Source organism: Papaver somniferum, chromosome 4, assembly GCF_003573695.1.
Source record: "Papaver somniferum cultivar HN1 chromosome 4, ASM357369v1, whole genome shotgun sequence".
Classification (NCBI taxonomy): Eukaryota; Viridiplantae; Streptophyta; class Magnoliopsida; order Ranunculales; family Papaveraceae; genus Papaver; species Papaver somniferum.
In genome coordinates this window covers 82,553,792-82,575,383 of record NC_039361.1, presented here as the reverse complement: position 1 = coordinate 82,575,383, position 21,592 = coordinate 82,553,792, and the positions used below count along the sequence as shown (strand labels likewise).

The 21,592-nt window shown below is 42.1% G+C and overlaps 1 pseudogene; it reads left to right on the top strand.

The window, feature by feature from the left end:
* Window positions 1-20,826: 20,826 nt before the first annotated feature.
* Window positions 20,827-20,926, top strand: LOC113276697 (annotated as a pseudogene).
* Window positions 20,927-21,592: the final 666 nt, after the last annotated feature.

Sequence of the window (21,592 nt, the reverse complement as noted above, 5' to 3'; positions counted from 1 at the left end):
TCCGGTAACGACCCTGACAGTATGATAGAGTGTCACCCCGGGAGTACGGAGAGATGAAGCACTACTTTTGGTAGTTTTAGCGTTTACGGTCCCGAGCCCAAAAAAGGAAATCCATGTTTCATTAGGTTTTGGAAATAAAATTGATATAAAAGGGAAGAAACCCTAAAAAAAAACTTAATTTTCTAAGCTAACCGACCACCTCCCGATCATCTTCCGACCGGCACCGACCAGGTGCATTTTTTTTGCTGTTTATTCATGAATTGTTCAAAATATTATTCCATGTATGCACATGTATGTATAGGTTTTATGAAAAGATTGTTTTTAACAAACGGTCGTCCGTCCGTCGGTTTTGGAAACGAATGATAATCCCTAATGTGAAAGAATTATATATGTTTTTGAAATAAACCTGCGTACAGTGATAAAATTTTATTATGAACTTTCATGAAAATCAAAATTTTATTTTCAAAGCATGAATTTTCATACAAATACCTTTTAGGAACATATGTTCGTTCGCTAGTGAAAGTAATAAATAATGATCCCTAGAATTAGAGAGATTTTTGAAATAGACCTGTGTCTAATGATAAAATTTTGTTTATGATCTTTCATAGAAAAAAAATTTACTTTGGAATATGTGGAACTTTGTAAAAATGGAAAATACCCATTTGACGAACAAACGCTCGTTTGAGCAAAATAAATTTTGTGCATGAGTTAGTCACGTAATTTTTTTTTTGAGTTTACTTGAGTTATTATCTCATGAAAATAATTAATCAATTTTTTTTTTAAATTTACGTGACTTATTCACGTTTTTTTCTATGCAAAATTCATGTAAAATCAAGTTTTCAACAATTGCTAGAAGTAAATAATTATTGATAAAATGTTGTTTGTATGGATTTTGTGATTTGTCAGCCTATGCACAAAAAACCAACAAATGTTCACCCGGTGAGAGTTGCTCACATGGTGGAAATTATGTGAATCGTTCATATGATAGGAGTTTTCGTGAATTGCTCATAGTTATATGATAATCATGTTATGATTTCAAATAATGAATTTTTTATTCGCCTCTGCAGGTTTGTGGAAACGAATAAATTCTAGAGATTTTGCATGATAATCACTACGTATAGTGGAATTGTAAACAGGTAAGAGTTAAGTGTTACCATTTTTGTAGACATTGAAGTAAGCGTCGTAATTATTCTGTTGTGATTTAATTCCATTGTGATGATGAAATTTGCATATGGATGTTACATCAGCTTTGCGAAGATGACTAATTCCCATGATGGCACTTCCAGAGATGATATTTCTAGGGAGGAAGCTTCCAGTGAGGATGCTACAGATGTATCTTCCAGGGATGATGATTCTGGGACCTCTAGGGAAGAAGAAGAAACTCCTTAAATTAAGAACATTCTGAATACTGAAGATGAGTTCTTCGTGTTTCTGTATAGACCGGAAGTACATCCCCCAGGTTCCTCGTTTCGGCTCCTCATAAATCTCAGGAGTACTACTCGGAACAAATTGGTATCTCCTCAAGCGATAATTCGGTTCTGTTTGCAAGGGAAACACTATTCGGCTTCACATGTTGAGTTCAAGCTTTCCCGGAAGCCTTTGATAGATTTTTTTGGATGGGTAAGCCATATGCTGGGTTATATCTGTGTACAGGTGACACGATCCATTCAAGCAGCTGGAGAGTTAGTCATCCATCATGATATACGAGGTATGGTGGCTTTTCTGGATCGTTGGTGCATTTATATTCATACTTTCATATGCATATGGGGAGAATTCACCATCACCTTGGAAGATGTAGTCTCTTTATTACATCTCCCAATTACTGGTAATTTCCCTGAAGAGATCTCAGCCGAGGAAACTGCAATGTATGACATTTTGAAAGCTATGATGCATGATTTTAAAAAGTCACCCAAGTTTTCCTATGCTCGATGGTTGAAGCACTGGTGGCCGAGAGATAGAATTCCTAAAGAACCTGTCGATGGTACATTAACCATTGTTGCTTTTTTATGCTTGTGGCTCTCCAGAGATGTTCTTGAGGATAGTGGACATTTGTTGAAGCCATTTTTGTTTCCTTTTGCTATTAAAATGGCTAAAGGTGAGAAGCTTCCTACCGGTAGTCTGTTCTTGGGTTCGCTGCTTTTCAGTTTAGATTCCTTAGTCATAGACTCCAGCGTTTCTAACGGCTCCATGAAATTTGAAACATATGCTAATACGATGTTTCTCCAAGCTTTGGTGTGGGAGCACTTTGAGAATTATGCTCAGATTCCTCATCGCGTCTTACAAGGATCAAATGTTGACACTCGTCATGCTTTCTTTGAGAAAGATAATGTCAGGATTATGCGGTGGTCTACAAAGCAACCAAGACACAAGGCATGTCTCACCAGCGTTTTGGACATCGAGTCTGGGTTTTACTTTCGCCCCTGGGTATCGGTTCCTTCTCTCTTCTCACAATTGATCACTTTCAATGCTGCTGAAGAAAATATCTATTTGTGGGTGAAAACCGTTTCTGTTGATTTTGGTAATTTTTGGTGTGTGGATGAGAAACGAGTCTAGACCCTAAACAATGCACTGCACGGGAGTACTTTTTATTCGAGAGATCAATCTGTACAATCCTGGCCTAAACCAAGAAATGGCCGTTCCAGGCTTGCTTCTGTTACAAAGTGAAGGAGAAAGGTTGGTCTTAGGGAGGCAAGCGAAGAGAGTGTTGAGACCAGAATCGTTGATTCTGAAGGTGTGGTTGTTTATGACTTGTATCTGAAAGTAGAACTGGCCAGCAGAATGGAAAGCTACCAGGTGATTTCTAGATATTATGTTGTTGCCGACCAAAACTTGTTGTTTGGTGAAAATAGGTGAAGCATATTTACACAAGTCATATTTAAACGTAACCTGGTCTCGTAGGAAGTGGAAACGATTGAATGGTGGAATAAAAGAGTAACGTGTAACTGTCAGACGTTATGCTTTCATGATGAAGGAAGTGAATTTTTGTAACCGTCAGAAACTATGCTTCCATGATGAAGGAAATAAATTTGTTTACACCGTTACTTTTCACCGCCACTAATTATCCCGCTTCATGACACTTTCTTGTAACGGGAGCATTGCACACCGCACGGTGTAAACCGCCAGACCAATACCCTGATGAGCATCCCCCAGTTTGTTACATGTTTGATGTCTCGAGTGTTTTCGTAGAAAACATGTAGCAATTATCTACGTGTGGCAAGTCAAAGTCAAGGGACTTATCGCAGGAAAATAGCATGTAATGCTATTAGGCCCTAAACAATGCACTGCACGGGAGTACTTTTGATTCGAGAAATCAATCTGTACAATCCTGGACTAAACCAAGAAATGGTCGTTCCATGCTTGCTTCGGTCACAAAATGAAGGAGAAGGGTTGGTCTTAGGGAGGGAAGCGAAGAGAGTGTTGAGACCAGAATCGTTGATTCTGAAGGTGTGGTTGTTTATGACTTGTATCTGAAAGTAGAACTAGCCAGCAGAATGGAAAGCTACCAGGTGATTTCTAGATATCGTGTTGTTGCCGACCAAAACTTGTTGTTTGGTGAAAATAGGTGAAGCCTATTTATAAAAGTAATATTGAAACGTACCCTGGTCTCGTAGGAAGTGGAAACGATTGAGTGGTGGAATAAAAAAGTAACATGTAACCGTCAGACGTTATGCTTCCATGATGAAGGAAGTGAATTTGTGTAACCGTCAGACATTATGCTTCCATGATGAAGGAAATAAATTTGTTTACACTGTTACTTTTCACCGCCACTAATTGTCCCGCTTCATGACACTTTCTTGTAACGGGTGCATTGCACGCCGCACGCTGTAAACCGCCAGACCAATACCCTGATGAGCATCCCCCAGTTTGTTACATGTTTGATGTCTCGAGTGTTTTCGTGGAAAACATGTAGCAATTATCTACGTGTGGCAAGTCAAAGTCAAGGGACTTATCGCAGGAAAATAGCATGTAATGCTATTAGGCTCGTTTTGGCTGGTCACCTAAAACTTGCCACAGGTTTGTCAGTTCGGTGGCGAAATTCGATGGCTGAGATCACATTTCATGAAGGAGGGTAGCCGTTGATTATGGATACCTTGTGTTGGCGCCTGATAATGGCGCGGTGGCGTTTTGGTATACTCCAGTGCTAATAAGGCATGGCTGGCATGTCTCGTGCATGCTAGTGGCACGGTGGTGAAAGTGGCGCCTGACGTAGCCATGGCTACTAGATTTAGGCAGCTGGTCGCCTGAAACTTTCCACAAGTCTGTCAGTTCGGTGGCGAACTTGGATGGCTGAGATTGCATCTCATGAGGAAGGATGACCATTGATTATTACCGCATCTTGTTGTATAGAAAAGTGGCGCCATTGGCATAGTGGCGCCTGGTGGAGCCACGGCATAGCGGCATGCTGGTGGAATGCCAGTGGCGTAGCCGTGGCACAGCGTCATGCTAGTGGCATGCTGGTGGCATAGCCAAGGCATAGCAGCATGCCAGTTGTAGCATGTCCAAAGCCGAGATTTGGCTCTATGGCCAAAGTTAGGGGCTTGGTGGCGTGGCCAAGGCTAGGATTTGGCGTCGTGGAAAAAGTTAAGGATTTCCACGGGTGGCATGTTTGGCGTGTTGTTTGGCATGTGCGCCTGGCATGCTTGTTTTGGCATGTTTGGCATGTCGTTTGTATGTTGGCGCGGTTTTTGGAAGCCAACATGGTATGGCGACCTCTTGATACATTTTCCACCTCTTTTAAGGCCGTGGCAGGTTTGGAGAAACCTGATTGGTCGATTGAAAAAAGGGGGTCCGGCAGACAACATGGGCCCGACCTCATTCTAAATGCGTGTGGCGCATTTGGAGCGACCTGATTGGTCGATGGAAATAGGGCCGACAAGCTAGGGCGTAGCCACACTTCCAGCGCGCTATGGCGGATTTAAAGCGACCTGATTGGTCAATGTAAAGGGGGCCGGAAAGCTAGGGCGCGGCCACACTTCCAGTGCGATGTGGAGGATTTAAAGCGATCTGATTGGTAGATGGAAAGGGTGCCGGGAAGCTAGGGCGTGTCCACACTTCCAGTGCGCTGTGGAGGATTTAAAGCGACCTGATTGGTCGATGGAAAGGGGGACGACAAGTTAGGGCGTGGCCACACTTCCAGTGCGCTGTGGAGGATTTAAAGCGACCTGATTGGTCGATGGAAAGGGGCCCGACAAGCTAGGGCGTGGCTACACTTTTAGTGCGTTGTGACGGGTTTAATGCGACCCGATTGGTCGAGGGAAATAGGGCCGGTTAGGCATGGAGCGTGGCCAATGGAAAATGGCGGCGGTTTGGCCTAAGGCATGGCCACGCCTCCCTTTGCTGTCGCCGCTCCCTGTTTTCTGATTCTGGGCAAGGTTTTGTACCTACTGATCCATGGAGGATAAATTACCTAGTTTTCATAGGCTTACTTTAGACAAGCAAGGTCTGGTACACTGTGCAAGTCACAAAAGTAATTGGTTAAATTCTATTGTTGACACAGAGTTCTTTAAGTTCATTGCCAGAGAGCAACATGCTTTCTGATTGAATACCTTATGCAAAGACCTTATCCTTGATATTTGGAAATTCGTGCTACTCTGCTGCGAGTGAACATAAACAGTGACAGACCGTAAAATTACGCCTTTGGAGTGTTGCCCCGCAGGCCGTAACTTCCCCGATGCGCCATGATAAAGCTACGATCCGGGGTCTTAAAGCTAGGCAAATGCACGTTCATTGACTTTGTAAGCATGCTCTTATAACATGATGCATCTAACTTAGATTCCACACTGTTCCAACTTATCCTTGTTCTGTGAAGGGGTTATTAAGTAAATCATAAACTTTCTTAAAACGGCAAAAACGGCCTTTTGAGGGCCTAAACGATGGAATTTGGCTAAATTCTGGTGACCATGTTGATCCATAGATCCACATGTCTTGAACTTTGGGACGTTTCCAATCAAAATTGACTCCTCTTGAACGCCTTGATAGAAAGTATGAGCATCCAGTGAATGGAATGCAACTTGCCTCATCAAGTTTGGCCACAATCATCTCTTGCGCCGAGCTAACGATCCAGATGATATGAGAGGCCAGTATATCGCAATCATCCCTCAATTAGATGATATGAGCGACAACGTGCTGGACCGGCAATGCTGCAACTAATTGTGGCTTCCTACGTACCCTTCCCTACTCTAAAGGGATCAAGCACAAACCGTAGTTCATCCTCGAAGGTACAGAAACTTAAGCCAACTCGTTTGCATGTCCGTGGCCAAGCAATAATGGAAATGGCCTAGTCCGTATAGGTCGTTCCGTCAAAATGCATCCAAGTGATGCATGTTTGGTCCGCAATATGGCATAACGATGCCTAAGCATAAAATGCCCTCTTCGCGAGGCTACGCAACTATAAATGAGTCTTAGGCATCATTCATACTCTTCCGGCTAAGCTACGAAGCTTACTTGGTGCATAGTCCGCATATGTACCATCAACCAACTACCCCTCCCTATATATGTTAATTTGACATTTTTAGAACTCAAATTGGGGGAAAAAAAATCATTCATCAACTCCCCAGGCCATGATGGATGCACCTTACCATTTTGTCCAACAACGATGTATGGCCGTGATGGCTGTACATGTCCATCCTCTGCCAACCCGATGTACAGCCATGTTGGCCGTCCTTTGCCAATCCGATGTTCAGTCATGTTGGTCGTCCGCTGCCAACCCCATGTCCATCCATGTTGGCCGTCCTCTGCCAACCCGATGTATAGCCATGTTGGTCATTCTCTGCCAACCCGATATCCAGCCATGTTGGCTGTTCGCTGCCAACCCGATGTGCAGCCATGTTGGCTGAACATTGTCAACACATTGGCCAAGGGCCAATGTTCCTTTTCCTACGCAATTGAAGCTTTGGATGAAGCTTAATCACAAGCAAATGGAGCATATTTTAGGATGCGCCATGCTAAAAACACAGGGTGTTACATTATCACACCCTTCTAAGAATTTCGTCCTCTAAATTCAAAACCAAACTATTGTGGGCAATCTCTTCAGTTTGGATTTCCTGAGCAAAAGTACCATACCAGATGCTCAAAAATCACGGGTTTTTTCAAGTTGTCAAGAACAACAATTTAGACCTTCTGAGAAAATGTCCCATACCACCTGTCCAGGAATCCAAAAGTCCCCACAACAATACCAAGAATCTCAATTGTCCAGTGCCAAGAGGATATCCCAATAAGGTATCTAAGTATGCATCCCATAGTACACACTCATGAGTCCCTAAAGTTCACAAGGTTGATGTCATTAAAATGACAAGATTTTAGCACAATACTGTATGGATCAGTATCCAGTTTCTTACCGTCCCTGACGGTCATCCAGGTTGCCACTCGTAAGTGGGATGCTAGCCGGGCCTGACAACGCACACCATTGGCCAGTTTCCAATGTGTGTGGATGATCAGTACCATTGTCTACCCACCGTCCCAGACGGTCTTCCGGATATCCACTCGTAAGTGGGGTGCCACTTAGGCCAGGAAAACTCACGTACTTGAACAAGCTCAACTCGATTCGCATAGTAACTGGCATTGCAGTCACAGACTCTTTCCTAGCAAAAGTTGGACTACTCTCCAACTTTATTTCCCTTTGAAGGAAAAATACTCGTCTGAATAGTCCACTCCTCACAGTCCCTAGTGTTTTCTCGGAACTTGCTCTGATACCAACTGTGACGGACCGGAAAATTACGCCTTTGGCGCGTTGCCCTGCAAGCCGTAACTTCCCCGATGCGCCATGATGAAGCTACAATCAGGGTCTTAAAGCTAGGAAAATGCACGTTCATTGACCTTGCAAGCATGCTCTTGGAGCATGATGCAGCTAACTTAGATTCCACACTGTTCCAACTTACCCTTGTTCTGCGAAGGGTTTATTAACTAAACCAAAAACTTTCTTAAAACGACAAAAACGGCCTTTTGAGAGCCTAAGCGATGGAATTTGGCTAAATTCTGGTGACCATGTTAATCTATAGATCCACATGTCTTGATATTTGGGCCGTTTCCAATCAAAATTGACTCCTCTTGAGCTAAATTGCGAAACTCGGGTTTTTAGCCTATGTTCAACGCCTTTATAGAAAGTATGAGCATCTAGGGAATGAAATGCAACTTGTCTCATCAAGTTTGGCCACAATCATCTCTCGCGTCGAGCTACCGAGCCAGATGATATGGGAGGCCAGTATGTCGCAATCATCCCTAAATTAGATGATATGAGCGACAACGTGCTGGACCGGCAATGCCGCAACTCATTACGGCTTCCTACGTACCCTTCCCTACTATAAAGGGATCAAACACAGACCGTAGTTCATCCTCGAAGGGACAGAAACTTAAGCCAACTCGTTTGCATGTCCATGGCCAAGCAATAATGGAAATGGCCTAGTCCGTATAGGTCGTTCCGTCAAAATGCATCCAAGTGATGCATGTTTGGTCTGCAATATGGCATAACGATTCCTAAGCATCAAATGCCCTCTTCGCAAGGCTACGCAACTATAAATGAGCCTTAGGCATCATTCATACTCTTCCGACTAAGCTATGAAGCTTACTTGGTACATAGTCCGCATATGCACCATCAACCAACTACCCCTCCTTATATATGTTAATTTGACATTTTTAGAACTCAAATTGGGGGAGGAAAAATCATTGATCAACTCCCCAAGCCATGATGGATGCACCTTACCATTCTGGACAACAGCGATGTACGGCCATGATGGCTGTACATGTTTGACCTCTGCCAACCCAATGTCCAGCCATGTTGGCCGTCCTCTGCCAACCCGATGTCCAGCCATGTTGGTCGTCTGCTGCCAACCCCATGTCCAGCCATGTTGACCGTCCTCTGCCAACCCGATGTCTGGCCATGTTGGTCATCCTCTGCCAACCCGATATCCAGCCATGTTGGCTGTTCGCTGCCAACCCGATGTGCAACCATGTTGGCTGAACATTTTCAACACATTGGACAAGGGCCAATGTTCATTTTCCTATGCACTGGAATCTTTGGATGAAGATTCATCACAAGCAAATGGAGCATATTTTAGGATGCGCCATGCTAAAAACACAGGGTGTTACAGTATCACACCCTTCTAAGAATTTCATCCTCTAAATTCAAAACCAAACTATTGTGGGCAATCTCTTCAGTTTGGATTTCCTGAGCAAATGTCCCATACCAGATGCTCAAAAATCACGGGTTTCTTCAAGTTGTCATGAACAACAATTTAGACCTTCTGAGAAAATGTCCCATACCACCTGCCCAGGAATCTAAAAGTCCCCACAACAATACCAAGAATCTCAATTGTCCAGTGCCAAGAGGATATCTCAATAAGGTATCTAAGTATGCATACCATAGTACACACTCAGGAGTCCCTAAAGTTCACAAGGTTGATGTCATTAAAATGACCAGATTTTAGCACAATACTGTATGAATCAATATCCAGTTGCCTACCGTCCTGACGGTCATCCAGGTTGCCACTCGTAAGTGGGATGCTAGCCGGGCCTGACAACGCACACCATTGGCCAGTTTCCAATGTGTGGGGATGATCAGTACCATTGTCTACCCACCGTCCAAGACGGTCTTCTGGATATCCACTCGTAAGTGGGGTGCCACTTAGGACAGGAAAACTCACAGTACTTGAACAAGCTCAACTCGATTCGCATAGTAACTGGCATTGCAGTCACAGACTCTTTCCTCGCAAAAGTTGGCCTACTCTCCAACTTTATTTCCCTTTGAAGGAAAAATACTCGTCTGACGAGTCCACTCCGCACAGTCCCTAGTGTTTTCTCAGAACTTGCTCTGATACCAACTGTGACGGACCGGAAAATTACGCCTTTGGCGCGTTGCCCTGCAAGCCGTAACTTCCTCGATGCGCCATGATGAAGCTACAATCCGGGTCTTAAAGCTAGGAAAATGCACGTTCATTGACCTTGCAAGCATGCTCTTGGAGCATGATGCAGCTAACTTAGATTCCACACCGTTCCAACTTACCCTTATTCTGCGAATGGTTTATTAAGTAAACCAAAAACTTTCTTCAAACGACAAAAACGGCCTTTTGAGGGCCTAAACGATGGAATTTGGCTAAATTCTGGTGACCATGTTAATCTATAGATCCACATGTCTTGATATTTGGGCCGTTTCCAATCGAAATTGACTCCTCTTGAGCTAAATTGCAACACTCGGGTTTTTAGCCTATGTTGAACGCCTTGATAGAAAGTATGAGCATCTAGGGAATGAAATGCAACTCGCCTCATCAAGTTTGGCCACAATCATCTGAGCTACCGAGCCAGATGATATAGGAGGCCAGTATGTCGCAATCATCCCTCAATTAGATGATATGAGCGACAACGTGCTGGACCGGCAATGCCGCAACTCATTACGGCTGCCTACGTACCCTTCCTTACTCTAAAGGGATCAAACACAGACCGTAGTTCATCCTCGAAGGGACAGAAACTTAAGCCAACTCGTTTGCATGGTCGTGGCCAAGCAATAATGGATATGGCCTAGTCCGTATAGGTCGTTCCGTCAAAATGCATCTAAGTGATGCATGTTTGGTCCGCAATATGGCATAACGATGCCTAAGCATCAAATGCCCTCTTCGCGAGGATGCGCAACTATAAATGAGCCTTAGGCATCATTCATACTCTTCCGGCTAAGCTATGAAGCTTACTTGGTGCATAGTCCGCATATGCACCATCAACCAACTACCCCTCCCTATATATGTTAATTTGACATTTTTAGAACTCAAATTGGGGAGGAAAAATCATTCATCAATTCCCCATGCCATGATGGATGCACCTTACCATTCTGGCTAACAGCGATGTACGGCCATGATGGCTGTATATGTCTGACCTCTGCCAACCCGATGTCCAGCCATGTTGGTCGTACTTTTCCAACCCGATGTCCAGCCATGTTGGCCGTCCGCTGCCAAACCGATGTTCAGCCATGTTGGCCGTCCGCTGCCAACCCGATGTCCAGCCATATTGGCCGTCCTCTGCCAACCCGATGTCCAGCCATGTTGGCCGTCCTCTGCCAACCCGATGTCCAGCCATGTTGGCCGTCCTCTGCCAACCCGATATCCAGCCATGTTGGCTGTCCGCTGCCAATCCGATGTGCAACCATGTTGGCTGAACATTGTCGACACATTGGCCAAGGGCCAATGTTATTTTTCCTACGCAATGGAAGCTTTGGATGAAGCTTCTTCACAACCATATGAAGCATATTTTAGCGTGCTCCATGCTAAAAAAACGAGGTGTTACATTATCACACCCTTCAAAGAATTTCGTCCTCGAAATTCAAAACCAAAGTATTGTGGAAAATCTCTTCAGTTTGGATTTCCTGAGCAAATGTCCCATACCAGATGCTCAAAAATCACGGGTTTCTTCAAGTTGTCATGAACAACAATTTAGACCTTCTGAGCAAATGTCCCATACCACCTGCCCAGGAATCCAAAAGTGCCCACAACAATACCAAGAATCTCAATTGGCCAGTGCCAAGAGGATATATCAACAAGGTATCCTAAGTATGCATCCCATACTACACACTTAGGAGTCCCTAAAGTTCACAAGGTTGATGTCATTAAAATGACAAGATTTTAGCACAGTACTGTGTGGATCAGTATCCAGTTTCCGACCGTCCCTGACAGTCATCCAGGTTGCCACTCGTAAATTTGATGCTAGCCGGGCCTGACAACACACATCATTGACCAGTTGACAATGTGTGGGGATGATTAGTCCCATTGTCTACCCACCGTCCCAGACGGTCTTCCGGATATCCACTCATAAGTGGGGTGTCAATTAGGCCAGGAAAACTCACAGTACTTGAACAAGCTCAACTCGATTCGCATAGTAACTGACATTGCAGTCACAAACACTTTCCACGCAAAAGTTGGCCTACTCTCCAACTTTATTTCCATTTGAAGGAAAAATACTCGTCCGACGAGTCCAGTCCGCACAGTCCCTAGTGTTTTCTCGGAACTTTCTCTGATACCAACTGTGACGGACCGGAAAATTACACCTTTGGCGCGTTTCCCCGCAGGCCCGATGCGCCATGATGAAGCTACAATCCGGGTCTTAAAGCTAGGCAAATGCACGTTCATTGACCTTGCAAGCATGCTCTTGGAGCATGATGCAGCTAACTTAGATTCCACACCATTGCAACTTACCCTTGTTCTGCGAAGGTTTATTAAGTAAACCAAAAACTTTCTTAAAACGGAAAAAACGGCCTTTTGAGGGCCTGAACGATGGAATTTGGCTAAATTCTGGTGACCATATTGATCGATTGATCCACATGTCTTGATCTTTGGTCCGTTTCCAATCAATATTGACTCCTCTTTTGCTAAATTACGACACTCGGGTTTTTAGCCTATGTTGAATGATGTGATTTGTAGATAGTGGTAAAAGTTGTTCGATTCTCAGACTTGTGAAGGATATTAATTAGACTTAAATTCTAATATTAAAATATAAAACTTACTAAAAATTATAGCAAACTCAATCAAAGATGATACCAATATTAAAAGAAACACTGAAGCTAAGATTCCACTATTTTCCAAGTTCAAAGTGATTAAACCAATACTTATATTTATGCAATTTTCTCGTTTAATTTGATTCTAAAATATTGCAACAAGTAGATTTTCAAAAGTAGTAACTGTAAATACCAAGTATGAAGCATCAAAAGTCTTAAAACTAAGCATACTCCATCAAAATAGATCACAATCACTCAAATAAAAATCACATTCAATAATAGTTCAAGGCAAATAATCATATAATTATTACAAATAAAAAGATAAAATAGAATATACAACTTTTTGTTGGAAAAATAGCTTCCTCTATCGCCTCAGTAATGGGGTTTAGCTCCTCATATTAATCATGATCTCAAAATATTTGTTTATGGCTCAAAAGATGATTAAAAAGATGAAAAGTGATAATACAGACGATTCGCAACAGTTTGTTGGTGTTGCAGAATCACTGTTACAGGGAGAAATAATAGCTAAAGACCTAATGCAACCGCTGTGATGAACGACACATAGGTTTTGCTGTGAAACAACGATAGTTTTCTGCGACAGTTGCTTGTGCGTTAATGTTCTTCGTGTTCTTCCTCTTCAGCAGCAGCAGCAGAATAAGGTTTTTTCCTGCAACTTGATCTCTGGAGCTCTGTGGTGTTCTAAACTTCTCTGAAAGGATTCGTACCCTTATATGACTTATCCCCTCTCCTTTTATAGGCCACAGCTCGATTAAATCTCCCGAAATACTCGATATTTCTTCTCTTTTTCTTTTACTCCAAGTCACGACAATATCTCCCTTTCTTTTCTCATACGCGTTTCCAGATTCATTCAAACTCTCCTATTATGCCTCCACAAGCAAAATCCTCGGTTAATAATGCATAAAACTTCCATATTAAGTCGAACAGGACCAAGATTACTCCCATGTTTTCGTAAATAAGATATTCTTCCCTGTTTAAATCCAACTGATGAAAACTCCTCTTTTTCCTCCTATGCGGCTACTTTGATTTTTCCTGGACTCTTCCCAAAGATAGAATCAAATCAACAGCACATATTCTTCACACGCAACTTAATCAGACCGAGATATTCTTCCTTCAAACAAATCCCGTAACTCTCCCTGTTTAGAAACTACGTGACTTTTCTTTCGACTTTAAACCCGAGTGCCAAGCCTGTTTCATCATGACATACTATTACTAACCAAAGCCCATGGATATCTGCTAAAATCTACCAAAAAATCGATCGAGAAATTGTTGTAGACGAGAATTAACTTCCCGCCATTTTTTTTGGTTTCAAACGATACAAGATGCTGCCCCTTATCCACTCATGGGGTACCGATAGCCGTGGGTGCAAATAGTAGTTATGGGGTGCAGATAGCGATGAATGCCCCTTATAAATTGGAGTGTTCCTTATGCAAACTGGGGGTCCGAATAGTAAGTATCCTCCGGGTGCTTCCCGACAACTTTTCGAGCCAATTCTTTTCCAAAAATGTTTATTGGCCAAAAATACCTACAAATAAATAAAACACCATAATAAGTACAAAAATGAGCTCTAACAATATATAGAATCGAGACAAATCGGACACAAAAATGTGTCTATCAAATACCCCCAAACCTATTATTTGCTAGTCCTCGAGCAAAAATAAAATAGAAATAAAATTCTAACTCACTGTCGCAGGCATCGTCGATTGCATTTAGCGTATGCAATAAGCCTTTAAACCCCTAGGTGTTCCTAGTGGCGGAGTGTTGTCTCCGGAGGGCTTACCAGAGGTATACCCACAAAACCTTTATACTCCAGACCTTAGCTATCTACACAGAACCTTGGAAGGCACTAAAGAATCTCCTTGGTTGGCATACTTATTGACTACAAGAGGAAGTACCCTGATGCGAAATTCCAATTGTTGTACACGAGTTTGCACTCAAGCATACTAAAATTCATATATAAGTGACAGAGCTCTACTCAGATAGTCGCACTATGGACATCAATATCCGGAGTCAAAACTAATCACATGGATAGATCAAGAAGATGGATATAGAGAAAAACATAGATTATTTTGATATTTACTAGGTGAACGGTGTTTCTCATATCTGTCTGAAGGCCTCCGCCAAAATGAACCTATCCTAGTGGACTGAGATACTAGTCTGACTAATATCAACACACTGGCATATACAATGGAACCAGTGATTGATAATCCTAACTCTAGGTCAACACAACTGGCATATACAAGGGTTCCAGTGGTCGACTTTATTGAATTTATTCCAGTTGGTCTGATGGTCTGGTCTCAGTTTCTTTTTTTTTTTGTATCTCAATCACTCTAATTCACCCTAGCATTGGTAACAACTTGAATCGTGAGCCCCACCTAATCACCTAGAGAAACATAGTTTAAAAACAAAACAAAATAAAAACAGAAGTGAAAAGGACTCAACGAGATATGGTGAAACTATCATGTTATTTCTAACACCCAAGCTCTGTTCTTTTATGAATAGACTCTTTAGATGTTGCCATCTAGTCAGATTGGTTCCTCAACTCCTACAACCAAAATGCTTCCATCCACTTAGATTGGGTAGTGCCATCCTTAATAGGCATAAATTTCTAGGCTTTGGAGTTTAATTATGCAACTAAAAAGTAACAAAAAGTTCTACCCCACCCCCAAACTTAAATCTAACATTGTCCTCAATGTTTCTAATTAAAGAACAGTACCAAAAATATAAGTAACATGAGGAAATAGTAAAGAGAGAAGTCGGAAAGATAGTACCTGGGTGAAGTGTAACCAAAAACCTACAAAAATATTATACAACATACAAAATCGCCTCGATGGTCAATCTAGGTAAACAGGGTCCTCCAGAGGGACCTCCTCAACATCACCTGTAGGAAAAGGCTCTAAAAAAGGCTTCAATCGCTGACCGTTAACCTTCGAAGAACTACTACCATATGGTGTCTCAATCTCAACAGCGCCATGAGGAAAAACAGTACAGACCACAAAAGGACCGGTCCACCAGCGCAACTTCCCGGGGAATAGATGCAAACGAGTGTCATACAAAAGAACTTTTTGACCTGGAGAAAATGACTTTCGTAAAATATTCCTATCATGCACAAGTTTCATTTTGTTCTTATACTCCTTAGCACTATCGTATGCATCTCTACGAATCTCGTCCAACTCATTGAGTTGGAGCTTTCTTTGAGCTCCTGCCTTATCAAGTGAAAAGTTTAAGTTCTTAATAGCCCAATAGGCTCGATGCTCTAACTCAAAAGGCAGGTGACATGCCTTGCCAAACACTAAACAATAAGGTGACATTCCAATGGGTGTCTTAAATGAAGTACGGTAAGCCCATAAGGTATCAGTAAGCCTCTACGAACAGTCTTTCCTATTTGGATTAACTGTTTTCTCTAGAATACGTTTAATTTCCCTATTGGAAAACTCTACCTGACCACTAGTCTGAGGGTGATATGGGGTTGCTACTTTATGGGTAATACCGTATTGTTTCATTAAAAGAGCAAACGATCTATTACAAAAGTGTGAACCTCCATCACTAATTATAGCTCGCGGCGTACCAAAACGTGTAAGTATATTCTCTTTCAAAAACTGGACTACGACCCCGTGGTCACTCGTTTTACACGGAACTGCCTCAACCTACTTAGACACATAGTCTACAGCGACAAGTATGTAAATATAACCAAACGAAATAGCAAATGGACCCATAAAATCAATGCCCCACACATCAAAGACCTCAATCACTAAAATTGGGTTCAAAGGCATCATATTTCTATGGGAAATGGTTCTTAACTTCTGGCAACGCTCACAAGAAACACAATGACTATGGGAATCTTTAAACAACGAAGGCCAGTAAAATCTACACTGCAAAATCTTAGCAGCAGTCTTCTTAGCACTAAAATGACCCCCACATGCATGTTCATGACAAAAGGAGATAATACTAGACTGGTCACTCTCATATACACATCTCCTAATAATCTGGTCCGGACAGTACTTTAACAGATAAGGATCGTCCCAAAAGAAATGCTTAATCTCGGCTAAAAACCTAGAACGATCTTGCTTACCCCAATGTTGAGGCATTCGACCAGTAACAAGATAATTCACTATATTTGCATACCAAGGTGATTTGGAAACAGAGAACAATTGTTCATCAGGAAAACTGTCCCTTATAGGAAGGGAATTATTAGGGGAACTAACAACTAGCCTAGACAAGTGGTCTGCTACTACATTCTCTGCACCCTTTTTGTCTCTAATGTCTGGACAAAATTCTTGTAACAAAAGGATCCATCTAATCGATCTAGGTTTGGTATACTTCTTAGACAAAAGGTATTTCAAAGCAGCATGATCATTATAGATTACGATCTTAGAACCTAATAAATTGGATCTAAACTTATCCAAGGAAAACACGATGGCTAGCAATTCCTTCTCGGTAGTTGTATAGTTCGTTTGGGCATCATTCAGAGTTTTGCTAGCATAGTAAATCACATGGAGTAATTTGTTTTCTCGCTGACCTAGCACAACGCCTATAGCATAATCTGAAGCATCACACATAATTTCAAAGGGTAGGTTCCAGTTAGGTGCCTGGACTATCGGTGTAATGACCCGTCCCTCCACCGATACTGTCCCCACTTAGCCACTGCGGTTATCCGGCAGTGTGTGGTTTTCAACGGGCATCGCTGCGGTAATCCAGCAGTAACTTCCCGGATGGTCACCCATCCCTGGATTGCTCCCGCCCGAGCACGCTTAACTGCAGAGTTTTCTGCCAACTCTGGAGCCAATTGTGCTGAAAAGGCCTCGGTGTTAGGGAAGGACAAATCATTACTTATATTCCATTCGGCCAACCACTGCCGAATATCGGGGTATTACAATACCACCACCTAAAATTGGAGCCGTCCTCGGCTCCAGAATATATTCGCAAGCTCAGATCTCCGACGTTCCCTACCCCTCATGAGAAGCACCTGGAACAACCCCGTCCAGCGTACCTTCTCACCCTCGGCAGGTGAACCGTCGTCGGCTCTGATACCATTTGTAATGACCCGTCCCTCCACCGATACTGTCCCCACTTAGCCACTGCGGTTATCCGGCAGTGTGTGGTTTTCAACGGGCATCGCTGCGGTAATCCAGCAGTAACTTCCCGGATGGTCACCCATCCCTGGATTGCTCCCGCCCGAGCACGCTTAACTGCAGAGTTTTCTGCCAACTCTGGAGCCAATTGTGCTGAAAAGGCCTCGGTGTTAGGGAAGGACAAATCATTACTTATATTCCATTCGGCCAACCACTGCCGAATATCGGGGTATTACAATCGGGGTAGTAGTGAGTAAAGTTTTAAGCTTCTCAAAAGCCTCTAAACAAGCATCATCAAAGACAAACTTAACATCTTTAGCAAGCAAATTGCAAAGAGGTCTAGAAATCAAGCTAAAATCCTTAATGAATCGACGGTAAAAACCTGCATGCCCTAGGAATTACCTAATATCTTTTACGGTTTTGGGGACCTGTAAATTCTTAATAAGGTCAACTTTGGCTTTGTCTACCTCTATACCCTTTGAAGAGACGATGTGCCCTAACACAATTCCTGATTTAACCATGAAATGACATTTTTTCCAATTAAGCACTAAATTTTTTTCCTTACACCTAGTCAACACTAATGTCAAATAATGCAAGCACCCATCGAAAGATGAACCAAACACTGAAAAATCATCCATAAAGACCTCTAAGAACCGTTCTACCATATCAGAAAATATGCTCATCATACAACGCTGAAAAGTTGCAGGGGCATTACATAACCCGAAAGGCATGCGTCTATACGCAAAGGTACCAAAGGGACAGGTAAAAGTGGTTTTCTCTTGGTCTTCTGAGGCAATAATGATCTGATTATAATCGGAGTAGCCATCTAAGAAGCAATAGTGACTATGTCCAGCTAATCGCTCTAGCATTTGGTCGATAAAAGGAAGGGGAAAGTGATCCTTCTTTGTGACCTTGTTCAATTTCCTATAGTCAATACACACACGCCATCCCGTGGTCACTCGGGTTGGGATTAATTGATTATTATCATTCTGGACTACAATGATACCTGATTTCCTGGGGACAACCTGAACAGGGCTGACCCACCCGCATCTAACAACTTAGGCACCTCTTTTCGAACAACCTCTTTCATGTTAGGGTTCAGTCGACATTGCATCTCCATAGAAGGTTTGGAGTCTTCCTCTAAATGAATCTGATGCATACACACAGTAGGACTTATACCCTTAATGTCTGCTATAGTCCACCCTAAAGCTTCCTTATTGTCTTGAAGTACATTTACTAGCCTACTTTCCTGAACACTATCCAAATCGGAAGCTAAAATCACAGGTAAAGTCTCATATGATCCTAAAAACACATACTTTAGAGTATCGGATAGTGGTTTAAGGTCCAACTTTGGGGGCTCTTCTAAAGAAGGAATTAGGGTAGTCTCAGAAATTGGTAACGGTTTGAACCTAGCTTTCCATCTATCAGTGTCTAACACAGGGGTAGAATCTAATAAAGCATTCACCTGTTCAATAGTGCTATCGTCGTCAAAATCTAAACCAAAATGGGATAGACAACTTTCTATTGGGTCTTCAGACAAAATGTTTGGTAATGACTCCTGAACTAAGGCTTCTATCATGTTCACCTATTCAACACATGTGTCATCTAGCTCATGAGGTTGCTTTCTGACATTAAAAATGTTCATCTCTATAGTCATATTACCAAAAGATAAACTCATCACACCATTTCGACAGTTAATGATCGCATTAGACGTAACTAAAAATGGGCGACCTAAAATCACAGGTATCTGGTTCTCCGGGTCAGGGACAGGTTGGGTATCTAGGACCATGAAATCCACTGGATAAATAAACTTGTCGACCTCAATAAGAACATCCTCGATAAAACCTCGAGGGATTTTAACAGACCTATCATCTAACTGCAGTGTCATCTGATTAGGTTTCATTTCACCAAGTCCTAGCTGTAAGTGTACATGGAATGGCAGTAAGTTCACACTGGCTCCTAAGTCAAGTAAAGCTTTTTCTACCCGAAAGTTACCTATTGTGCAAGCAATGGTAGGAGAACCTGGGTCTTTGTACTTTGGAGTTGTGGTGTTCTGAATGATTGAACTTACATGACTAGCTAAAAAGGCTTTCTTATGGACGCTAAGTTTTCGCTTTCGCGTACACATATCCTTAAGGAACTTGGCATAAGCAGGAACTTGGCATAAGCAGGAATTTGCCTAATTGCATCTAATAAAGGAAGGTTTATGGTAACTTGCTTTAAAACCTCCACTATGTCATTAAAGTTCGATTCCTTCTTTGTTGGTACTAATAGCTGAGGAAATGGGGCTCTAGGCATAAAATCAGACCTTTCAGGAACCGAATTCACATCATCAGAACTTTATCAGTCTCCTCAGCTACTGGTCCTGAGAGGTGAGATTCTGAGGGGTGAACTACAGTATGTTCACTATCGGGCATGGTTACCTTATTGTCTACAACTCTACCACTTCTAAGGGTTCTAACAGCATTCAATTGATTCGATGGTTTTGCACCTGATTCATGAACTCCTCTAGAGTTGGGTTGTGTTTGACTAGGAAACTTACCTTTTTATCTCAAAGAATCACTTATCAGACCAACCTGGGTTTTTAACTCGGAAATAGCCTGACTATTGTCTTGTCCTATCCTGTTACTAGCTTGTAGACTCTGTTCTACGGATAACTGAAATTTTGCAGTTTGCTGAGTTAACAAGGCGAGAGATTCCTCTAAACTTAAGATTTTCTTATCTGACTGATTCTGAAACTGAGCTAGTTCTGAAGGATTCTTAGTATATCCAAAACCTGGGGGAGCATTAGAATTACTAAACTGACCCTGACTCTGGCCCTTAGACCACGAAAGGTTCGGATGGTTTCTCCAACCAGGATTATAGGTTTCTGAATATAGGTCAATCTTTTGACGGTTATCAAATATAGTGTATTTATAAAGAGCATTGGCTTGATCTTCAATATTCTGGCCTTCCCAAAAAGGCTCCACTCTACCATTAGTCTGGCCCACTTCTAAAGCTTTTAACCTTTTTGCTATAGCAGCAATTTTGACATCTGATTCATAGCCTCCTTCTACCCTATTATCGTTTCCTCTACTTAAAAGAACTGTTTTCTGGGGTGCCCTACTATTTTCCCATTGCTGGGTTTTTTCGGCGATTTCATTAAAAAATTCCATCGCCGCATCAACAGTTTAGTTTTCAAATCCACCAGTGCATAGAGACTCAACCATGGTCGTTGTGGAATAATCTAAACCCTCATAAAGGATCTGAACTAGCCTAACCTTTTCTAAACCATGATGAGGACATTGGGATAATAAATCATTGAAACTTTCCAAATACCTATATAAAGATTCTCTCTCTTGTTGTGAAAATGTGCATATTTGCGTCCTAATAGACGATGTTTTGTGCCTAGGGAAAAACTTATTGAAAAAGGCAGATGTAAGTTGTTCATATGTCTCAATTGACTCGGAGTCCAAACTATATATCCACGACTTGGCCTTATCTTTCAGGGAAAATGGGAATAACCTAAGTTTCAAAGCATCATCATCTAAGCCTCTAATTCTTAGAGTACTACAAATTTCCTCAAAATCCCTAACATGGTAATAAGGGTTTTTCATTTTCTTTCCCTAAAAATATTGGGAGCATCTGTAAGGTCCCAGGTTTCAGTTCATAGGGTGCATCCGTTTCAGCTAACTTAATAAACGAAGGACGAGTAGTCCTAGTTGGATTCAACAAAGCTTTCAAAGTTGTCATTTCAGGCGCTATCGGAGCAACAAGGATTCTCTCCTCAGTCAAAGAACGTTCAAAAACAGACTCTTCAAAATTCGGACTTTCCAGATTAAGGTAATCGAGACGCTTCGAACTACTACGTTTCTCTTTAACAAATCTACCTAGTGCGTCTCTTTTACGTTCAGGCATACAATAGAATTTTCTAAATTAGAAGGGTAAACAAACACATATCAATTCCGACTCAACCAAATCAAACCTATTGATTTCTAGCAAATAAAAAGCATGATGGCTCCACTTAGATTGTTTCTAGACCAGCTTCTAATCC